The sequence below is a fragment of the Cupressus sempervirens genome, chromosome 4 (genome assembly GCF_028749045.1).
Source record: "Cupressus sempervirens isolate cs-2001-9-10 chromosome 4, ASM2874904v1, whole genome shotgun sequence".
Lineage (NCBI taxonomy): Eukaryota > Viridiplantae > Streptophyta > Pinopsida > Cupressales > Cupressaceae > Cupressus > Cupressus sempervirens.
This window is the reverse complement of record NC_143121.1, coordinates 507,165,418-507,187,876: the sequence shown is the minus strand read 5'-3', so window position 1 is coordinate 507,187,876 and position 22,459 is coordinate 507,165,418. Positions and strand designations below refer to the sequence as shown.

At 34.6% G+C, this 22,459-nt stretch overlaps 1 long non-coding RNA gene and 1 other non-coding gene across 2 annotated transcripts; one reads left to right on the top strand and one right to left on the bottom strand.

Moving 5' to 3' along the window:
• Nucleotides 1–3,649: 3,649 nt before the first annotated feature.
• TRNAV-AAC (transfer RNA valine (anticodon AAC)) lies at nt 3,650–3,723 on the bottom strand. The gene has a single exon. It is a non-coding gene; the product is annotated as a tRNA-Val (tRNA).
• A 68-nt stretch (nt 3,724–3,791) lies between these two features.
• Nucleotides 3,792–4,634, top strand: LOC149562161 (uncharacterized). The gene is made up of 2 exons (XR_016363483.1): nt 3,792–4,043; nt 4,167–4,634. It is a non-coding gene; the product is annotated as an uncharacterized LOC149562161 (long non-coding RNA).
• Nucleotides 4,635–22,459: the final 17,825 nt, after the last annotated feature.

The window sequence follows — 22,459 nt, the reverse complement described above, 5'->3', positions numbered from 1 at the left end:
TTATGAATTGTTAGATAGAAACTTATAATTTTATTTTTCAGTCTATGTGTTTAACCATCATGATGACAAATAACTTGATATTATTTGTGAATTTCTTTGTAACTTATAAATAGTTTTTGAAATTTTATGGTAGGAAATTGACACTGCTTAGTTTATCTAATGAATCACTCTAGTTTGGATGGGGAGTTATGTTGGAATGGTTGAGAAAATTGATATTGCATCTCTATAGAGAGATGCATTGCAAGTATGGATGAAACTATTCTCTGCACATTTGTTCTCCACTAGGCAGAGAGCATTTAGAAGCCTATTATAAGACCATCACTATATTCTTCATTTTTTAGAGACTAGGGAGAAGAGAAGAGATCAAGCATGCCAAGGAGGGATCTTTATTCATATGTGACATGGGCCATTGATCAACATCTTCTTCCCCTATAGAGAAGCAAGCATTGTGTAGACACTCATCATACATCTATCATCTTTGTTGAAGGCTACATTTATGTAGTTTGTATATGTTGCATAGGGAATTTGAAAGTGCATCTTCAAGAGTGAGATGAGGATGAAAAATGGTTTTATGTACTTCTTTAATGAAATGGAATTAGAACACCAGGAAGAGAATGTCCATTTTTAATTGACAATAAAAATTAATAGAGTAGCTAATTGCTATAGACTTACCAGATATACAATTCACATTTATTGTGAATATATCAGAGGAACATAAGGTGATGATTGTTTATTTCTTTTACTTAAACTAAAATCTTTGGTTTAATTGATTGATAAGGTTAACTTTCAAGGTTTATATGTTTAGGAAGACATCTGCTATTTTGCTATATGCTATTCTCTGGATATTTGATTTTTATTGTCTTTATTATGTAGAGATCATTTGGGGACTTATTAATAGAACATCACCCTATTAATCATTTTTCAGAGAGTAGAGAGAGGAGTCTAATCATTCCAAGGATGAAACTTTATTAAGCTACACCACAGGCCATTGATTAGCATGTAGACAATCATCTTTGGTGAAGACTACATTTATTTAGTGTGTGTATGTTGCATAGGAAAGTTAAAAGTGCATTAAAAGAGTAAAAGGGAGAAGGGTGAAAATGGTGTTATGTGCTTGCTCTAATGAGATGGACTCAAAACTCCAAGAATCAATCATTTTTGTTTGGTTGTTTATTCTACTAAAGTAAGCAGAATCTAATCCACTATGACCTACACACACAACTATTGTACACTAGGTAATTGAAATGCAATCAATTGACAGATGACAAGCAATCAAGCTCAACTCTTTCAAGGTTCTAGCTGGTGACAAGACTTCCACCAAACCTTCCAACTTCTAGCATCCCTACCTATATTAATACTACACTCCATTAGAATTTGCAACTCATCTTAGTTATCCATCAAAACTTGCCTATAGGAATAAATGTGGAAAAAATTGTTTGTTGCAGGGCTGCTGACCAACTTAAAATTAAAGCTCAAGATAAAGACCTCTTAAAATTGAGGTGGACAACCTAAATTGGATAATAATGTCATATGTGTTTTTCGTCCAAACACAAATACATATCAATTGTCAACATGGAACTTATATCCCTCTTGCATGCTTACAAAGTAAAGTTCATTATGATTTTGTACACAATATAGTATTTTATCATCACAAGTACACAGTTTTTGGTTTTGTTGTATAGTATTTGCCTCTATCTTTCTCTTAGTTGAAATAGGGGCCAATTCTTCTACCTTTATTTCACCCTTGTATTCAACCTAGCATCCATTATGATATTACCAAAGTTCAGAAAGCTTCCAACAATTACTCATTCCTTTTCCCTATGCCAATCTCCCTTGTTTCCTATAAATTGACCATCTTCTTCATGCATAATGTTGTACTTAGAGAAAAAATGTTACAACCATGGAATTTTCCCCACAAACTTACATGTACATCGACCTTCTTGCATGTAATGTCAAGAATGGAAGACTTTTGGGGATAAATGGAATCCCTTGATAGTCAAAGAACAAAATGTCTTTGAGTCCCCTATATTCTAATCCACCCTATGTATGAAGTTTCATTTCTATTAGTTGTCGACATATTTAATTGGGGCTAATCCTTCACTGGCACTTAGAGACTATTGGACACTTTATCCTCTATATAACATAATTGGTTCTAACACTAATTTGATATAATCTGTGAGTTACAGAGTCACTGGAAAAAAAATTGTGTCAATCATAAAGATTGTCCCCAATATTGTAACCTATAACTTTGGATTCCATCCTAGATTTTAAGATTAGTGATAGGATTAAATAAGGGTTTTCATTTTCAATTCTGGGTGTTGACAACACCTTAGGATTATTCCTTAGCCTTAGCCTATGGATTGAGACATGGTGGTTTAATTTATGGAAGTATTTGATTTGTAAGTTGTTGAAGCCATGTCACCAAATATTTGTAATATATCTATTGTATGCATGGGAACTTCCCATAATTTTGGTGTTCTTGTCTACATTTCCATTTAAAGTTTGCTCTTTCTCATATACTTGATATCATTTTTGTCGTTTGACAATAGGTTTGTTGGTTATGTGGTAGCAAAGTTGTATGCATGGGATCTTCCCACAATTTTGACCCTCTTGTCCATGTCTCCATTCAAAGTCTAGCACCTTCTCATCTACATTGCATTCATTTTTGTCTTTTAGCATCAAATTTGTCACTTATGTGGCTACAAGACTTTGGCTCTTAAACATTTAGAGGGCTTGGGTGGTTCTACCTTTAATTCAAAAATATTCTTAAGTCATTGGATTGTGTGGTTTTCAACCTACTAGAATTTCTCTAACCAAACTTTAAAGTTGAAAGTTCTATTAGATGTAATATGCATATTGATTGACATCCGAGATAAATATTTATTTTAAAATATTATTATGGTATACTTTTATCTTTTCCACAAAAAAACATTTTGAAATGTAATTTGCAATCTTACTATCAAAAGTTGTTGCATAGAGGAGATATGTATAATTAGTACGAGTGTATCAATATTGCAAATTGCTAAACATTGTAGTGAAGACTTGTAAAATATTTATTATTGAATTTGCTACATTTTAGAAACAAGGCTTTGAAACATAAGAAAAATTAAAAACAATTAAAAAAGTACTTATAGCTTCAATGTCATCCTTTTCAATTTTATTTGAAAAATTGTGTGTCAAATTATCTTTTCTAAAATGAAGAAGCAACAAACTTTCTCCACAAAAAAATAACCTATACAAAAATATCATACCACACATAGTGCTTACATATTCAGAATTTGATATTTGACAAAAGTTTTTATTTAAGAAACTTGTCAAAGACATTTAGTAAAGTAAAAATTTCTAGCATTAAAATTTAAAAATTTAACATAGTTTGTGATAATATGATAGGTAGATTTAAGTAGTGATACTTATTATAGTGCTGGAAATGAAAATGAATTTGTAAAACTGATTTTGGTTTGAACATTTCTTTCTATTGTCTTTTGTCTGCTCATAAAATCTGTTTGGGATAGCGGAAAAACTGGCCGTAGAAAACATTTCCTAATGAAACCTCTTCTACAGAAAGAACATAGGTGATCGTTGTTGTTGCAGAACCTCAAATTACACTAATAAAACCCCTTCATCGATCCTCAATCAAAAAATGTGATTCTGGCGCCGCCCAGATTTGAACTGGAGACCTTCAGTGTGTTAGACTGACGTGATAACCAACTACACCACGGCACCTGGATATCACTGATACTAGTGACAACAACATCGCAAAGTATGCCTCGAATAGTTTTATATGGCTTGCACTGTACTCTGACTAACCAGACAGAGTTCTTAAACAAAACATATTACAGTCTTCTGTTACACAACTTCCAAAAGTGAGATTCTGAAAAGACCTTATAAAGCATTACCTACTTCATCGATTTTCTATTTACATTTTGTGTCTTCACTGGAATTCCTCACAGTCCATAAGCTTCCTGTTGTTTACCATCAAACGTGGAGAAACCCCAAAAAAAGGGAGCAAAAGAGTTGAAGGGAGTCCGCAGAAGACAGAAAAGGTAATTGCATCAATTAAGGCTTTTAGCCCTGGCTGAAATGTAGGGACAAATATGGGATTCTCTCCGTTCAAACCTGCACAATTGCAATGGGGTTCAGTTACACAAATTTTATCTTTGTTGCAGGGTCTTTGGATCGTGTTCCGCCATTCAGGTTTTTGGTGGATGCACATTTGGTTCATGTGAAAGCCATATAATCTGGAAGCATAGATAAGGAATGTGAACTGTTTGAGAAAATCTCTGTAACAAAAGGGTGTCTTATAGAATGCTATGGTTACCGGGTATTTCCTAAACACATTTATTGAACTTTCAAACAAATGCAACCAATAAATTCTAGACATTCTGTCAAACAGTTCGCATGCTTTGTCTATGTTACCTTGTGAGAAACATTCGTGAGACAAAATCTTTAGTGCGAGGCAAAACCTTAGTGTTGTTCAAAGAATCTTTTAAATAGGATGTACACCACTCGCTACCAACTTTAGATGATTCTGTAACGCCACAAAATTTTGGGGAAGCAAAGTTGTTATTCTAAAATATGGTAATTTTTATCTATCATTGTGGCTATATATTGCCATATCTTCTTACTTTGTCAAACATTGTGTATGGATAATTTATACTAAAAAAAATATGCTATGCTTTAAGCTTACACGCTTTCGACTTCAGTAATCTTTCTGTCTAACTGGATATTAAGTTTCTTATCGTAGGAACTAATCAATATAGATACCATAAAAGTGTCCCTGCACTGAGCCTAGACATCATAATATTATTATGTTTCTTATAGCATCTAAACCAATCAATGCAGACAGAGTAAGATTACTGACGCATTGGGCTTAGACATCAAAAATATTATTAATTTTCTTGATATGGATGGCATTTATCACTGGACTTATTCTTGATAAGGGTTGTTTAAATTGTTGGTTATGAATTTTATCTTTTTCTTATTGGTTTACACTTTTGATGGCAACTTTGAACCCCAGACAATGTTGTTACTGTAGCATGTATATTGTAGTTCCAAGTGCCTTGATAGAGAAGTATACAAAATGCAGCAGCATACAAAAGCATGTGAACTTTTTAACAAAATGCCTGAAGGAATTGTGGTTTCTTGGACTGCAATAATTGTAGTGTATGTAGAAAATGGATTTGTTGAAAATGCTTCTTACCATGTTCAAGCAAACGCAATTGGCAGGTGTATAGTGAAATTCTACAATAATTTTTGCAGCCTCCCTGTCTGTGTCAGAATGGAGCTTTGGAAAAGGGTATGGTCATTCAAAAGATAATGGAATAGGAATGTTTAGTTACAGTACCGAAGAAAGAAATGCATGATATCTATGGGAAAGATGAGCTTGTTAGCTTCAATGTAAATATCATCTTGTAATATTTAGGGTTAAATAATTGGAGCTCACAAGTACACTCGAGTAGTGTCGAGTATACTACCGCGTATTGTAAAATTTAGTAATTGGTTGGATCGTAGTGATGATATGGATATATAATAACACTGCTTAGGGAACATAAAACTACTCGAGGTAACTTGTGGTTGAACTTTGCAACATTGTAATAGTACCTGCTGCTCATTTGGCAGGAGCTGGTATTGTGGGAATACTAAAGAAATTAGGGAGAGATGTCATTGGCCCAGCTGCCAAAAATAAGATTGTTGTGGCAATTGATGGAGAATTGTATGAGTACTATCCTCTCTTCAGAGATAACATGCAAATTGCAGTCAAAGAATTGCTTGGAAGTGAGGTCTCATAGACTGGTTTTAGAACATTCGAAATATGGTTCAGGCATTGGAGCTACTCTACTCTCCTTGCCACCTCCAACTCACCATATTCAAAGAGAATTTGATGCAGACACTTTGTAACCTTTCTCTGCCACAACTTTTTGATGCTTTACCTCCATAGCGGTAAATCATTTGCTACACTGATTGTATGAAGCAACTGATTTTGGTCTTTCTCAAGCATCGAGACACCAATTAGCTTGTTTCTTTTGGAGGCCAACTATAGAGTTTTAACTTACAATCTAATTAAATGTCTGTTTACACATGGTCTGCAAATCAAGCGGTCACTTTGGCTAAGTTTATGAGCCAAACAACTGTGTTGATCTTACAGTTACTTTACTTGAGTCTGACATTTTTTGTGAATTTATTCTTTGCTATAGTGGTTGCAGTTGTCTATAAGAAGCGGTGGGTATTGGAGCAGAAAAAGACTATGGTTTCCAAATGTTGTAATCTTAAAAAGTGATTGCCCTACAAGCTACATAAGTTCCCTTTGTTACATAACTTCCATTTATCTATCGGTTGTACCCTTGCATCCTAGCTCACTGCAACTTTTGTTTATCTATCGGTTGTACCCTTGCACCCTAGCTCGGTACAAGCACTAGTCTATGGTTTAGGAGGAAACCTCAATTCTCTCAACTTACCAATGCCATCATTTTTAAGAGATGTTTCCATCATCGCACCATTTAAATAATTAAGACAAACACATGACTAACAAATGTTACTAGTGTGGAATTGCCAAAATGTAGATGTGAAGAGATCATTTTTATCCATTAAACAATCTCCATAAAAGTAGTCTTGTATATTCTAGGTATTTTCAATATTAGAAAATTGCATGACAATGTTGGTGGAGAGATGGTATTTGAAGTGGTATTGTTGATGTATGCAAGTTTTCTTAATTCTGAGTTGTAACTGATTAGGCTAGCATTTACGTAAACGACTTAAACCTCATACATTAAGGCTTCATTCATAGATTAAAAATGTAAAATAGTCAAAGTTGACTTACTTTTTCTAAGCTTAGATCTGTCTTTAGTATGTGATGTTAGGGTGGCCACATTCTTGTATGTAGAGAGAGAGAGAGTATACATTGTATACTTTCTTTTGGACATGGCTATCCTCCCAAAAAAATGTACAATTGACCAATTTTCAAAAGATCGAAAACATCATGGATTTTTTATTTAAAATTTCAGCGTTTAATCTTCATGATCTGCATAGTTTGTAGTTGAAAACAACAAAAAATTAGGAAAAAAAATCACCACATTTTCATGTATCTGGCAAAAAAAAAGTTTGACTTTGTTTTGTCTTTGGTACTTTTTTGTTGGAGATTAGCCTGTACCCTTTCTTTTGGTGGTGACCATATCTAGAAGTAATTACACATAAGTTCTTTTGATTAGCATTCGGTTTTTTATTCATATGTGCTTAAGCCCCTTTAATTAGCATTTGAGCCTTTATGGTATGCAAAGGTTGAGGGGTGTGGTTGCATTCTTATAAGGCTTCTCCTACTAGCATGAACAATAGTCAAGAATGTGTGTTATTTTTTAATGGCAATTTTAACATAAAAGTAAAGATAAATGTAGGAGATTTTTATTAGATTTTAGATTCATTTGTGATTTCACGATTCTTTATAGTTTTTTGTGTGGTGTTAAAAGGATGGTATATAATTTTGGAGGTAAATTAAAGTATTTTTTAATATTAAAACCAATAAATTAAGGCATTATCCCTTAACACAACAACTCAGAGTTTGTATAGTAAGTAGGATAAACAATAGAAACACATTAGCAATAGACCACAAATATAAAAAACATCAAAACTCAAATATCAACAACATAATAAAAAAAGAACTATAACCTCTAGTGCTCATGTCTACTAATTCATCTTACCTCAAACTCCTATGAAAATGGCAATTAGGGTCATCCATAGTATTATCAAAATCTAATCTAGTTAAAGTATTATAACCATAAATAAAAACAACTTTTAAAATCTTAACGTAAAGACAACCATAGCTAGTAATAACAAAAAAATAAAATAAAATGGAATTGACTTTGTCCCTAGCAAGATTCTCTAAATTCACAACTTGCTTGCTACAACACATTAGACTAGTCCTCAACAAGGAACTTGAATAGCTCATTGCAATGGTTGTCATCACTCTCATTGCACATAGGATCTCATTCTATAATAAGCATAAAGAGGTGGCTGAGCTATGGGTAATTCATAGGCTAAATCTAGAGATGTTTGTAGTTTTCCTTTGGAGTTCAACCACCCTAGCTTTATTCTTTTCCAACTTGTATGTCATTTTGTTTCATTTGAGACATGTCCCTTCTTGTTTGCGCTTTTAGGTCCCTATAATTCTAGGTTTCCTTCCATCCTCTTCATATGGCATTCTGTCATTGGTGAGATTATTTGGCCTACTTCTAATTATATTAGAGAATGGGTAGAGTTTTTGGAAGCCTCAGCTATTTTATAAATCCATGTCCCCCACCCACCCCCCCCCCCCCCCCCCCCTTTACCCTATCTTTTCTTTTACCTTCATTCTCCTCACTCTTTCTACCATTTTCTTCTTCTGTGTTAAACTCAAATATTTTTTCCCCCCTTTCTAGTAGAGAAGGTAGAAAACCCATTAGATATCCTAGTGTGCTAATATTTTCCACAACCTCATCTTCAAAAATAATTGATGGATAATTCATCCTTTTTAATAGACACTTTCCCTTTTTTCTGTCTAAGGTACTGGGATTGTTGCTTATGGTATCCCAACTCAATTTTAGTGGTATTGTGGGTCAGGGTTTTAGATGTACCTTGACAAGAGTGAAATTTTAACCCTGGATTCTTGATATATTTTTTCTTTCTCGGGCCAAGGTGTCTATTATACTAGCTAAGGGAGGGTGAAAGTTTTGGGATTTTCTTGGACCATAATTTGTTTGAGCAGGTATAGGGAAAGGTAAAAAATAAAGAAGATGAAAAATCAGCCCTTGGTGTAGGGTATGGGTTTCTTTTTCTTGGCTCTGTGCATTATCCATCACCTCTTTTATAGAAATATTCAAATAATTCAGGAGAAAAATGGGAAAAGAGATACGAGTAGGATTTTGGAAGTGATCTTAAGAAAGGATATGTGATAAAAATAGTACACCCTAAACCTATTATCCAAGGTAAAATATTTCATTTTCCTTAGGCATACCTAGTCCTAGGGGTATGAAAGTTGTACACTTTTATAGCCTTAGTGAAGCTTGATCAATTTTTCATTTCGCCTAAAGATTGGTTGAGGCCTTCACTATCCACCACATAATCCATTTTCTTCCACTTTCTTCTTGTAGTTGGGAGGCATGTCACTTTAGCATTTACTTCAAATGAAATGTCTCCCATAATAACCCTTTGGTCCACCTATGAAGAATCAGATTGTACGGAATGACACTCGTCATGTTTGTTCATACTTCCAACAAACAATGCAACTCCTCCCTCCATGCATATATGTGTGCCACGTGATAGAACCAATTTTGAGCTCATCATGTTTGTTAGGTTCAATTCTTACCCTATCCCCACCCATGGTATTACTTCGACCAAAGTTTGTTAATAAAGTAGATTTTATTGTAAGTAGGGTGTTATGTCATTTAATGTTATTTTGGGTTTGTAGTTATTGAATTTATTTTTTCTACAAAACTATATGGACATGCAAGACACCAAGTATATTAATTATGCATACGTTCAAAGGTTCAAGACAAGGTAACAAAAAGATACACATCATTATATCTTATATGAGAATAAGTCTATTATAACAATGAGTATGAAGTGTTGGGACACAAAATTGAAGCTCTGATTTTGAGTCTCATTCTGAAAACAAGGTCTAATTGAGCCCCTATAAGAGCTTTTCATGCATATGTACCCAACCATCATTTTGAGGCATATGATGTGTTTCATGTGTTTAACACCTTTCATTCAGTATATGCAAGTGAACTATGATGATAAGTTTTCATTTTGAGTCATCTTGTGAAGCGTCATTTTGAGCATTGCTCAAATTTGCATTTTTGCCTTAGTGTAAAACAATAATAGGAAACCTAGTTTGTGTTTGAATATCTTGTATCTTGTTAAGTTTCATGACTCACAACTTTGGGAGTGTTTAGTATGCATATCCGAGAACCTATGTTTCATATTTCAAGTCATTTCAATATGTTTTGACTAGGTTTTGAATCCCTCAAAGTTGGTTGTTTATTGTTGTCATGCTCATCCACATTGCTTAGAATTTGGAGTAATCCTATTTGATAAGTTATAACTTTGACCTAGTTGACCCTATTGGGAAACTTTTTTTTGCATTATATTCTAGGGTTCAAAGACTTTCTATGTTCTAGATTTGAGCCTATGATGAATCCGTTTGACTAGTTTTCAAATGCAATTCCAAATGCATTTTCTGAAGTTTTACTAGTAACTGAAAGTGCATATTGATCAGAAGGCATGTTTGGAATGTTATAACTTCGAAACTGTGATAGATAAGACCAAGTAGGTTTAACCACTATGTTCTAGACTGAAAATACTTCAAGTGTGCCAATTTTCACATCTTGACAAATCAGTTTACACACTTTCCTAGGTCCATTCCATTTGCAAAAAATGTTATTATGCTAGTGTTCCCAGATATGCAAATCCAAGTATCAAATTTTGAACGCTTGCCAAATTTGCCCAGTTATTCATCATGAGCCTAAATCAGAGACTTGCACTCTCCACATGAGAATAAACTAATGCCCCTGATTTCAAGCCCCCAAGTGTCTCTTTGACTTGTTTTCAAAGTCAAATCTGAATTTAATTTATTGTTTCTAACCTGGTTGTTTACAGGCAGTGATTAACTGTGATTAACTCAAAGGCCTTCTTGGAAAAAAATCACAATTTGTAGATAGCATATCTAAAAATTTAATTCAATTTTTTTTTAAAAATAAGCCGAGAGGTATCTAATTTTCAAAAGAATTAATATAAATTTAGTAAATATTGTATTCAAATGAACACAAAAATTCCATGAATAAACTATTGTATTTGTTTTTATATATACTATGCTTTGATATTAATACATAGAAGTTTTATGAGATTGGAAAATTCAACAAATCAAATTTAGACAATGATTTATTTCACCATGTACAAATTTTAAAAAAATCATAGCAATAAAAAAATGCATATTTCTATTTTGTTTTTCTGACATGTAAATGAACGTTAATTTTTTTTCAAAATGGAAAATGTTTACATTGAAGATTGCTACCACTATAAAAAGCTTCTCGACTCAACACAACAATAAAAAATTGCATTAGCAATTTAATGATATTTGCTGAGATTAACAATTTAATGATATTTGGGAGTGGGGTTACGGACGTCAGTGTTCTTTCCCCGAGGAAGTACATTTATGTGATTTTAATCTTGGCCACGCACGTATCAGTTTTAAGGCATGCCTTAGTTGTATCAATGGATGCATGGTATTTGATTAACTCTTCTCTTCTTCATCTCCATTTGATACTAGTTTATTGCAGCAATTTGAAATCTTTGGAAATGGGTGGAGAGCCGCAAAAACAGGAGCCTCAAAATTGCAAGGCTTGTAAGGCAAAACCTTCTGTATGGAAGATTCTGCAAAAGGGTAATGTAACCAATTATTTGGAGCGTCTTCATGGGTTTAAACCTCATGTTATTGTGACATTCTTCGAAAATTGGATTGAAGATAGGGTTTCTCTGCATGGTGTGACTGTGCATTTGATCGAGGAATTCATAGCTGAGGTGACGGGTTTGCCAATGGAAGGCATTAAGTTCAACAAAGAAATGAGTATTTCAAATGTTGCATTCAAGAAATTTTCCAAAACGGAACCAGAGGAGAAAAACCTAGAGAAGAATGGCGATTTTTATGAACTAGGTCAGATAAAGGTCATCTAGCAGGATGTGCTCTCATGTATTTGTGAGTATTTTATCTTAGATGGTAGAGCTAAACGTGTGCATAAATTTCACTTTGTGTTCCTCAATCACTTTAGGCACAAAGATAGACTCTCATTTCCTTTTTATTTGAGATTTTCTTTACTCCAAAGTTTGCAAGCTCATAGAAAAAGAGAGTTGTGCCCTATTCTGTATGAAGGGTTAATTTTACTTATAGAGGGTTACTATAAAAATATGGCCATTGTGTCTTCTCCTCCTTCTGATAAAAAGAAGGGCTCTGTTAGCAAAACTTACTCTAGGAAGAGTAAGGGTGATGAGGCTGTCAAGGGTAAAAGAAGGGGTCTGAAACAAGAAACCTAGCAAACTCCTTAGCACAATGTGGAAGAGATTACTGAGTCTGATAACTCAGAAAATAAGGAGGAGAAAAATTTGGAGGAGGAGGAGAACACGGATGTGGGATATTTTAGTTCCAATTTGGAAGGCTACCTGGATAGTAAGGGGGAGAGTGGTAAGGAAGATGAGGAAGAGAGTAGTGAGAAAAATTTAGGATCGGGTAATGTTGGTGAAGAGGGAAATTAGAGTGAGCATTCCAAGGGAGTGAGGGATGGAAAAGAGGAAATGGAGAAGGCAAAGGAGGACCCTTCTGATGTTAATGTGAGGGAAGAGGAAAGGATAGACAAGGATGAGTCTTCTGGCAGAGAAGAAATGGGGAAGGAGAAGAATGAGTCTCTTCAAAGGGAAACTATGCTTTCTTTCTTGCATACTACAAAATTTAAGGCTGATACCTCGCTACAAGTTGATTCATGGATGTATAATGAATTAATGAGTCTCAAAAGGAAAATGGAAAAGGTGCAATAGAACCAAGATATAGACTGTGCTAAGATCAGTCAGATGGAAGTGCAAGTGGGTAATATACCAGACAAACTAAAGGACTATGAAAAAAATCTTCGTTTGCTAATCAAGGAAAGTGGCAATAAGATGGAGCAGGTAACTTCCAGTATTTGTGTTCCTGCTGCAAATTTAGGGAAGCGTACCAATGAAGAAATTATGTCTCCAGGGGGACCAAGTAAAAGAACTAGGTAGAGCTCTAGGGAAAGGGTAGCAGAGGCTATTGGTGGTTCGATTGTTGATATCATTCAAGGCGCTGGGGAGATTGGTAAAGAGGTGGTCAAAATGATAAAAGAGCTGCAATAGAAGCCTCTAGTGTCTCTGGTTTTTGGTCTCTATTTTTAGTACTGGTCCTGGTTATTAGTACTAGTCCTAATTATTGGTTACTGATTTTGGTTTTTTCATCTGGTATTTGTTTGTTGTTAAAACTATGTTCTAGGTCCTTGTAAAACCTGGTTTCGATTTATGGTCCTTTTTTTATGGTTTCAGGTCCTTGTAAAACTTGATTTTGCTACTGTTTAAACTGCAAGTTTCAGGTCCTTGTAAAACCCGGTTGTGCTTCATGGTTTATATTTTTCTTTACTGTTAAAGGGTTTCGAGGCCCCTTTAAAACCTATTTTTACCTTAATCTAAAAAATAAAAAACTACATATTTCTATTTTGTTTTTCTGACATGTAAATGAACCTCAATTTTTTTTTTCAAAATGGAAAATGTTTACATTGAAGATTGTTGCCACTGTAGAAAGCCTCTTAGCTTAACTAGCATATCTAAAAAAATTAATTCATTTTTTTTAAAAAATAAGCCGAGAGGTATATAAATTTAGTAAATATTGTATTCAAATGAACACAAAAATTCCATGAATAAACTATTGTATCTATTTTTATATATACTATGCCTTGATATTAATACATAGAAGTTTTATGAGACTAGAAAATTTAACAAATCAAATTTAGACAATGATTTATTTCACCATGTACAAATTTTTAAAAAATCATATTCCATACAATAAAAAAATGCATATTTCTATTTTGTTTTTATAACATGTAAATGTATGTCAATTTTTTTTAACAAAATGGAAAATGTTTACATTGAAGTTCACAATTTGCTAAGGGAAAAAAATCAAAGTAAATTAAGTTAGTTCTGGAAGATCATTCAAGACATTTCTAAGATGTTAGTTGTTTGGAAACAATTTTTTTAAAGCCAGACCTAGTCTAGGGCTTGACTGACTGCATCAAACCAGTAAGCTTTGGGGGATCCAAGTAAAAAGAGTTATAATGAAAATGATCATAAAAAGCATTTGAAAAATGCAAATATTATCAATTAAAATCAAATGATATTTCCTTATACATAATGAATAATGGAAGAGAAAATTGAACATACGAGAGAGGATATAAAAGTTCTTTTTGCTAGATGATGACTTTGCCAGAAGACCTAGCTGTCACTTGTGTAAAGAGTCTTTTCATTGATTTGGTTAGAATACTATCAAATTGGCGTCTAAAGCTTTTATAAGGAATGTGTGGCAAGTTCTTAGTTTGTTGATGGAATGGTAGTGTAATATCCCATTGTACATGTCATAGAAAATGGAATGAGTTTAAGTTAAAGCCTATCTCATTGTGTGTAATCCCATGTGGGGAGAGCTACAGGAGACCATAAATATTTTATTAGATTGTTCTCAACTTCCCACAGTGATGGCAATACTGACCACCACTAGATTACAGAAGGAAAAGATGTTGAACATGTTAGTAATGTAAATGATTTGGAAGTGATGAAAAAGATGATCTAGAAGACAATGAAGAGGATAAAGTAAATAATGATGCTTCTATGAATATTAGGTGAACATGGGAAAGCTTCATAAAATTGAGAGGAAGTACTCAAAATCAATTATGGAGCCAAAGCATAAGCTTAATCACAAGAAAAATGATTTCAAACGCAAACAATCTGATATAGATGTGATTAAGATATGAACTAAATCGTATGTATCAAATTAACAAAAGGGGATTATTGTGTGAAGGGTTGTGTATATAAAGGAGACATGTCTTTTCTTAAAAGGCATGCCTTATGAATAATAAAATGACATATAGATTCATCTTACTATTTTTTAAATGGCAAGCAAGTGTATTGTTCTTGAGGTGAGTAAAGAAATGTATATTGATTATATTTGATACCTATACACATCAAAATTATAAGAAAGGTGTGGTGTGTACAATGAGAAGTATCTCAGTTGAGAGAAGATATAAAGGAAGAGTGCGTGAAATAGAATGTGTGTGTGATGTGTATGACAAAGATTTATCATATAAACTAAGAGAATCTGGATGATGTAGTTGAGGGGAGTGAATCAGACCCTGCAGGAGTTCAGATAGACTCTTCTATATATGATATATTATTATTATCTCTGAAATCAAGTTCGAGAGCTTTTGCCCATATCTATAATAAGAGGTAGAGAGAACAAGAAGGCGTTAGCAGTGGGGAGAAGAAAGAATCAATCAATGTTTCCCTCAACTTGGAGAATATGAATGAAAGATGATATTTTTACAATTCCTAAGCCCCTGCCAAGTATTGAGAATTAAGAACCTGCATCTGTATGTGCATTAAGGGAAACAAGTTGCTGTGATAGAGTGCACATCACACAAAGAAGTTGTAATCACCTAAAAATGGTCATCTAGACTATTAGCCCCCTTCTCAGCATTTTGGCTAAATTAATTTAATCATTTATCTAGACCAAATTGCTAATAATCAATTTATTTGATTATAACCTATAGTTTGACTATGCTATCCTAAGTTCATTATTTTATTAAAAGAACATGTCCCCTTTTAATTAAATAAAAGACCCCATTCTTCTAACCCACTTAAAATGCACACATAAAGTCCTTTTTCTATTTTACAATTAAAAGAAAAGGCTTGTGAAACTTTTGTCTTATGTGACAAGTCAACTTATATTCTATTGGTTGATTTGTGTGTGCACATGGATCACTCCTATTTTCAAATTCCACCGTTGATCATCCACTATCTTCATCTTGATCTCCACCGTCCATACATCTTTAAAAGGGAGAGAGCTTTCCCCATCCATAATCCTCATTTTGAATATTGTTATGCTGCAGGTTTTCTAACAGGTTTCTTTGGAGCTTTGTGGAGAACTTCTATTTCTTGTCTACATTCTCTCATACCATAGCATTTTAGCTTAGATTCATGTTGCATGTTAGTTTAGTTTCTATTTTGCAATAATCTATCTCACATAGCTTAATATTTGGATTGTAACACTCTCATATATGTTTTAGCAAAGCTCCATTTTGCATTCTCATCTTAGCTTAATCTTCATTTGCATTGCATCCTTGAAGAACTCCTTGGGACATTTGCATTCTTGCATCTTGTCTTTGGAACCTCCCATTGCATGGTTTACTAGCAAGAAGAGTATCTCTAAGGCTCATCTGAGAGCCCTTGAACTTGAAATACACTCTCTTGCACTCCGTGGATAGGGAGCTCTAAGCCGGCATTCAAACATTCCAACTCATGGAATCGTTTGGATAGAATGGTTTAGAGTGTGACACAATCTAGTGTACATTTTTGGCGCCCACCGTGGGGCTTGAATCAAGTTCTAGCTCCATTTGCTTTCATTTTTTATCTCTGGTTTTTTACAGCAGCATACTGGATCTAATCAAATGCTTTTGTAGAATTATCACTTTGGTTTTAAGGCCAACCCATAAGTAAATTGGTTTGAAGGCCAAAAACTTAGTTGGTTTAAAGATTTGATCATATCTTTTAAACCGCTTAGAGTTTGGTTCTGAAATTTTTTTTACAGGTTGGGTATATGCCCAAAATGTTTCAGTCCGATTTTCAAAGAATTTTGACGTGATTTTCGGAAGTTATGATTTTTTCTTTATTTTTCATAAAAAGCCGTTTTTGATCGCAAGTCAGCGCATTTTTTGGAAAAACTTACATTTTCAGAAAGCGTTTTTAATTCTAATGGGGGTTCTTTCTTTGTGTTTTGAATTTTGAGATCGTATTAAGGATAAAAAATTCGATTTGATAAATTTGGCCTGTTTTGACAAAATCAATCTCTAGGGAGAAAATGAAGAAATTTTTTAAAATTTCTTGCATTTTTGGAAAGCTCTCTAATTTTTAACAGGGGTCTCTTTTTTTCATTTTCATTTTTGAATACGAAATCATAGCAAAAAAGTCCAATCTTGTTGACTAGGTCAAAATCAAAGAGTAAAAATGAGAGCATTTGTGATTAACTTGCACTTTCTTTGCATGCACTTGGTTGGAAGATAAATTGGATTTTTGAGGCAACTCACCACTTTTTATTGCATATTTTTATGTTATTTCATACTAACTTTTGGTGCTAACAAGTTGTGATTATAGGTTGCCATCCTTATAAAAAAAAATTGAAATATTGCATAAAAAGAACGCATGTCAAAGCTTCAAATGCACAAGGGCTACTAACGATTGTTTGCAGGGCTGCCCAAAGCATAAAAACTCAAAATTTCTTGCTTTTTTGTTTTCATGTGTGGCATTGAATAATTTTTCATTTTTCATAGGCACATAAAACTTGTGATTGGAGTCTTTTGGTAATAGGAGAGTATGCTCTTCACCCTTGTGGTGAATCAGAAATCTTGACTTGCCATTTGGTTTCAAAAGCAAGGGGTAACTGAATCTTCTTGGCGTGTTTGGGAGAAAACAATTGGAATAGGAGAGTATGCTCTTCACCCTTGTGGTGAACCAGAAATCTTGACTTCCAAAATTTGATCCACTTTGTGTAGTTTAGAATCCTTTAGAGGGCCTGCTCTCAGACAACCTGAGAGGAACGACCCAAGTGGGGACAAGCCGATTACCTGGCTCTTCCAACCCACTATAAACTCAAGGCTACCAAGGACACAAAACTTTGGTAGACGTAGTGTTTGTCTTCACCTAGTGTGATCGCTTATGGGATTTCGACCATAGGGAGATCACTAGGCAAGAATGCTTAAGGTACTCTTGTGATCGTGAGATCGGTTACTCATTGCAAGGTGAGGTGTCCCGTAATTGGGAGCAAGAGGAACACTATGAACGGAAGCCCTATCTAAACACCCTAAGTTAGTAACTACCTTTTTTAGCCGCTCAACTTCTTGGTGCAAGGATCGATCCTAGTGGACTACCCGGATCACCCCAAGATTTACACTCACCATATGTGTTCCCTTGGTTGTGCTTATGGCACTTCCATGACAAAGCCAATATCTCTTGTGGGCAACCACTTGGTGTGAGGTGAAGGAGCATCAAGCGTGGGCCAAGTTGTTGAGTAATGAACCATGACTTGTAGGTAGATATTGCTTGATGTGTTCTCGAATGTGGTATACTTGTGAAAATATTTTGAACATACACATGACAATAATTCTAGGGAATTCTTTTGAGACGTCACATATGCTTGTATCATGCAAGGTTGCTTTGTCCCTTGCTTGATTGTTTGAAGAATACTCCATGTGTCACTATATTTCTTGGAAAGAAATTGTTTTTGAACATCAAACTTGCTATGCTATAAACTATTGTCAAACTTTGTCAACCAAGTCAAAACATCAAATGCAAACATTTTTCTTGTGTTGCTTGCTAAGGGGAGTTTCATCATTTGGCTATGATTTGTTATGTCTCTAGTGCTTAAACATGCTTAAAGTGACTCTTTGGTCTTAGTGCTCTTGGTTTTTTTTGTCTTCATGGTCTATGTTCGCTTGCTAGTTATCCTTTTGCTAAAATGGTTACCTTGATTTCTTGACTACACTCTTGGGTTGGGAAAGTTGTTCACTTGTCACCCCGTTTGCTCTATCTATTTGGCTATTTGGGCATCTTGCCTAGCTATTGACTTGAGTCATTCATGTCGTAAGTTTCTTGGACATATTGTTTGACAAGTCACTTTCATCTCTCTCTAATATCTTGGCAAGTGAACACTCTACCTCCTATAGTTTCAACATCAAGTTATTTTCTAGACTATTTTATGCTTGGCTTTGCATCTAAAACTATGGGATCTAAAACTTGTGCTACCAAACCTCAACCAAATCTAGATGATCATGATATCCTCCATGTCACTAAAGAGTTTCAAGATCTATATGTGAAATACAAAGAGCTAGAAGAGACAAATGATCTTTCTTACCTTCATCTCTCTAAGCGCATGACAGAAATGAAGTCTAAACTTGAGAAAAGGTTAGAGGAAAAGATTGCATCACTACATGAATCTTCCTTAAGGTCTTTACATGCATGTGAGTCACCTTCTTTGAGGTCATCCTCTTCTTCTAGGTCTACATGCTCTACTTCAAGACATCAAATATCTTCATCTTCTAGATCTAAAGACCTTTGTAGAGAAAAAGCACTTGAGGCTATGCCAAAATTTCATGATGGACCTATCTTTGATGAAGATAATGATGAAGACATGAACGCATGCTATTCACTTGAGAAACAAAAAGAAGATCCTAGACATATTTTTGATAGAACTTTTGCTCCCTTGGAAGATTCTTATGATGACATTTTGCAAAAACTTCTTAGGAATAAGATCATTATGTTACCAAAGTCTAGCTCATATGGAAATCCATTCTTGGATACCTATTGTACCTATCATCGATCTAATGACCATGCTACTTCAGATTGCATTGAGCTAAAACATAAAATCCAAGATCTTATTGATAATGGAATTATTGATACCTCTAATAATTCATGCAATGAGGATACTTTTCTTGAGCAAGATTACATTGATGAACCTATGTCTAGTAGTGGCTCCATTACATCTTCCACTTCTTCCAACACTCATGCATCTCCCAACATTTCAAAGCTTTCCAACATGCCTCCATCAAATAAAGAATCTAATGCCTTCCACATTGACTACGTGTATCCTCAAGGGCTATCTCTAAAAGAAACTCAAGCTAACCTTCACTTGGCTGAAAACCTTTTCCATGCTACTAATCCTAAACATCTTCAACCTTCATGCACTACTATACCTAATCCAAGCACTACTCCATTCACTCTTCATTCTCCCTTGTCCTTAGAAGTGGCTCCATGTCAAGAGGACTCTCAAAAAGACAAAGCTATAAATGTCAAGAAAGATCAAGATCAAGAACCCTTTCATCTCTTTCAAGATTTTTCCCCTCCATATCCTATATCTTGTCCACCCCCCAAGTATGATGAAGATACCACTTCTGCTATCTCCCTTGAGCTTTCTAAAAATTATGAGAAAAGTTCTCTTCATATGCTATCCAAAGCTACTTGTCAAGATCAAAGCATCCCCTCATGTTCTACTTCTCCACATCCACTTCAAAATTGTGCTCAAGCTTCAAGTGCTTCTATTAAAAATGTTGTTCCTATCAAAGGTACTTATGAGTCTACTGATGGCTTTGACCATGTTGCTTATTCTAAAGATGTTGATATCCCTTCCCACTATCCATTTGCATCTCCTAAGTCTATCCTTGGTCCTTATCCATCAAAGCTAAAGCCTTCAAACCTTCCATCCATATTGGGGCCTTATGTTTCTCCATCTCCTACATTCACTCCTAGCTCATTCCCTAGCTCTCCCGTCATACCTCAAGATCAACAAAGACACTCATCCTTGATGACTTTTCACCCATCTATACATCTAAACCAGTCATATCATCCTTATTCATCCACAAATCCCAATTCCTTTGGAAGTGAGAATAAACATAAGAATCCATTGAAAAAAGAAGATCACTATGTCCCATCTAATCGACATGTGAATGCTAAGAAGGAAAATGCACAAAAGAGACCACAAAGGTCCACTATTAAAAAAGCTAAATCAAAGAAAATATGGGTTCCTAAACCCATTATTGAAGAAATGTGTTTTGAAGTATCCAAAGGAAAATCTAAAGCTATATGGATTCCCAACTCTCTTTTAAAAGACTTGAATATTGAAAATATTTCAAAGTTGACATTCAAGCTTCCAAACGCTTCCATTCCATCTTCTTCCAAAAATCTTTCTAAAAATATTCCAAAGCCTTCCACTCCACTTTTTTGCAAATCTCTTCTACCTTCTCATACATCTAAACCTCAAGCTACTTCATCCATGATTCCTCCATCATTCCAATACCCTTCAAGGTGTGTGTCAACGTTGATCTTGTCCAATATTTCAACTACCCTCATGAAATCCTCTAAAGCTTACACTAACTTTCTATACATGAACTCTTATCCTCCATATATTCTTCCTACTACCATTTCCCTTTCATCACCCTATCAACATCTTTGAGCATACCTTTCTATGGTCTTGGCTTATCATGACTTATCTTTCCTATAGGAGCACTATCTAAATTCAAAAAGCTTGAGCTCTTTCTAAAAACAAAAAAAAAGAAGAAAAAATAGAAAAAATGAAAAAAAAATGAAAATGTGCCTTGGTGAAAACCACTTCTTGTGGCACCTTGGTAGAAAAAGTAAAGAGAAACAAATGCATCCTATGGTGAAAACTACTTCTTGTGGCACCTTGGATAAGTACCATGATGAAAACCTGGCAAATAGGCATCATGCGTAATTCTTCCATCATCCATCTATCCCTTCTTCTCTCTTTGATCTTGATAATGTTGAGCTATCTTTGCATATTGGCTATCTTATCCACCAGATTTTCTATTGTGCTCTCCCATTCACTCATAGCCTCTATCTTGAGCTTTATTTTTATTGCTCTATCCCATCGCTATCCTATCTAGTTGACCCCTTGGTCTTGATCATAATAAATAAAATATGGTTCTCATAGGCCTCTTGACATGTCTACTCTCTTGGAATGCACACTTTCATGCTATCTCTCTCATTGGCTTCCACTGCTTATCCTACATGCTATCTTTCTCATTACTTCCATTGCTTATCTAAAACATGCTTCATATGACTATTTCACCTCTTTCCCTAGCTTGGGTACTTTTGAGGAGTCAATCCTTGAGGATCACTTTCACTTTCTTCATGCTCCTTTTTCATCCATCTTTGCTTATCCACCAACTTGTTTCTCCATCATGTCCTATACCTTGCTAGACATTAGGAGAAAATGATGTGATCTTGCTTGAGAACTAGTAATCTCTAAAACCTTCTAAAAAATCTTAAAAATCAGAAAATGTCCTGAAAAAATGATCATCTTAGTGAAAACCTCACTTTGATGTATCACCAAAAAAAATAAAAAAATAAAAAAATCTGTCAAAGTGGTGAAAACCTGGAAATAGGCACTACTTGAAACCCTCGCACCTATGTCTATCAGTCTCAATCATCCACTTCACTACACATTTCCTAGCTTGGAATTGTTTCTTGTCCTCATCTTGGGGGCACAACTGCTTAGCCTATTGAGGTATTCTTGTGCATTAGGGTTTCTTTGACAACTCACAAAATAGTGTTTCTCAACACTTCCCCCACTTTGACATCAAGTGTTTTTTAACACTTTACAGATAGTTTACCTACGGTCTCCGATGTCGCGATATCTCACTATCAGGATCAAGTCTATAAGAAATGGCCAAGTGACTTACACACACACACTTTAACACTTAAACGACTGAGCTATGCTGACATTTATCTACTTTGTGTGCTGTCTATGATGATTTTTTTGCCATGTATTCCCTCCCTAATAGTCTTTCAAGGATGTCATTGACTAGAAGACTGGGGGCATGGGACATATTTTCTTGATTTCTGCTTGTGGGTATACTTTTGTTTGTCTATAGTGTTGTAAGCATTCATGCTTGTCCTATTCAACACTTTGACTTATAAATGTATCATCCTTGATTGTTTTGCAAGACTGCACTCAGGATTTATCCTGGCGCTTATGCCTTGATATAGGTGTAATCTTGCTAAATTAAACTTAGGGAATCTAATTGTGTAGTTATCTTGACTTACATGTCTCTGATGCTTAGATTGGATTTCCACATACCTATCTAATATCGATCAT